Source organism: Prionailurus bengalensis, chromosome X (assembly GCF_016509475.1).
Source record: "Prionailurus bengalensis isolate Pbe53 chromosome X, Fcat_Pben_1.1_paternal_pri, whole genome shotgun sequence".
NCBI classification, from domain to species: domain Eukaryota; kingdom Metazoa; phylum Chordata; class Mammalia; order Carnivora; family Felidae; genus Prionailurus; species Prionailurus bengalensis.
Window position 1 is genome coordinate 117,017,108 of NC_057361.1, and position 1,942 is coordinate 117,019,049.

Here is a 1,942-nt window from a genome sequence, read left to right on the forward strand (position 1 = left end):
ATCGTGAATTTATTTTTCAAAGATTCATGCAAGCTTGTGTGAAATAAAGCAAAGTTGGCTCTAGATAGGAAATAAGGAAATTAATCACAACCGGATTGTTCAAAAAATGCACAAATAGACGTGTCAGGAAGCTGACAGAGGTAGAAAATATTGACAGAATATAGGTTCATGAAGAGGACACATGGAGTGATTCTCTTCATTCTGAGATGGCAGAGACAGAAGAGCTATTGATTTCCTTAGGTAGATCAACTGTTTACCAAGAGAATGAAATAAAATTCTGGTAACTGCATTCTATTGGAAATTATCTGTCTCAGCTCTCTTCTTCTCCCTGTTCGACAGAGAGCCACATCTCCTGGTGCAGTGCCAGCCGCATCCTGGAGACACGATGGTGAAGGTCAGAATAAACGGATTTGGCGATATTGGGCATCTGGTCACTGGGGCTGCTTTTAATTCTGGGAAAGTGGATATTGTCACCATCAATGACCCCTTCGTTGACCCCAACTATGGGGTCTTACATGTTCCAATATGATTCCACCCATGGCAAATTCCACGACACAGTCAAAGCTGAGAACAAGAAACTTGTCATTGATGGAAAGCCCATCTCCATCTTTCAGGAGTGAGAAGCCGCCAACATCAAATGGGGTGATGGTGCTGAGTATGTTGTGGAGTCCACTGAGGTCTTGACCATCATGGAGAAGTCCGGGGTTCACTCGAAGGTTTGGGCCAAGAGGGTCATCATCTCTGCCCCCTCTGCTGATGCCTCCACGTTTGTGATGGGTTTGAACCATGAGAAGTATGAACGACTCCCTCAAGATTGCCAGCAATGCCTCCTGCACCACCAACTGCTTGGCCCCTCTGGGCAACGTCATCCATGACAACTTCTGCATCATGAAGAGACTCATGACCACAGTCCATGCCACCACTGCCACCCAGAAGACCGTGGACGGCCCCTTTGGGAAGCTGTGGCGTGATGGCCGAGGGGCTGCCCAGAACATCATCCCTGCTTTTACTAGCACTGCCAAGGCTGTGGGCAAGGTCCTCCTGGAGCTGAATGAGAAGCTCCCTGGCGTGGTCTTCTGTATCCCCATCCCCAACATGTCCATTGTGGATCTGACGTGCTGCCCGGAGAAAGCTGCCAAACACTTGATGACACCAAGAAGGTGGTGAAGCAGGGGCATCCTGGCTACACCGGGGAAGAGGTTGTTTCTTGTCACTTTATCAGTGACATCTACTTTTCCACCTTTGATGCTGGGGCTAGCATTGCTCTCAATGACTTTGTCAAGCTCATTTCCTGTTATGACAATGAATTTGGCCATAGCAACTGGGTGGTGGACCTTATGGTCCACATGGCCTCCAAGGAGTAAGAGCTCTCTGGACCACCAGTCACAGCAACAGCAAGAGGGAGAGGCCCTCAGCTGCTGGGGAGTCCTTGCCCCAAACACACTGAAAATCTCCCTGCTTCTACACAGTTTCCATCCAAAACCCCCTGAAGAAGGGGAGGGGCTTCGGGAACCCTACCTATCAGGTACCATCAACAAAGTATACTGTACCCAGCAACCCCCCCACAAAAAAAAAAGAAAAAAGAAATCACCAGTCTCTTCTTAAGTTCAATCATCATCATTTTGATGTTCAAATTGTCCCTATAACAGACACAAAGTTTCAGCTATTAAGTCTCGAAAACACATGGAGGAAACTTATACCCGTATTTCTAAATGAAAGGAGCCAGTCTGTAAAGGGTACATACCGTAAGATTCCAACTATATGATATTCTAGGAAAGACAAAACTATAGAGATGGTAACAAGATCTGTGGCAACCAGGGATTCGGGTCGATGGAGGGAGGGATGAATAGGTGGAGCACGGGAGATTTTTTAGGGCAGTGAAACTATTCAGTATGATAGCCATGGTGGATGCATGACATTATGGATTTCTCAAGACCCATAA

At 46.9% G+C, this 1,942-nt stretch overlaps 1 pseudogene; it reads left to right on the forward strand.

Annotated features, from left to right (window-relative positions):
- The first annotated feature begins 346 nt into the window (after nucleotides 1-346).
- On the forward strand, nucleotides 347-1,470 carry LOC122477305 (annotated as a pseudogene).
- The last annotated feature ends 472 nt before the right edge of the window (nucleotides 1,471-1,942 follow it).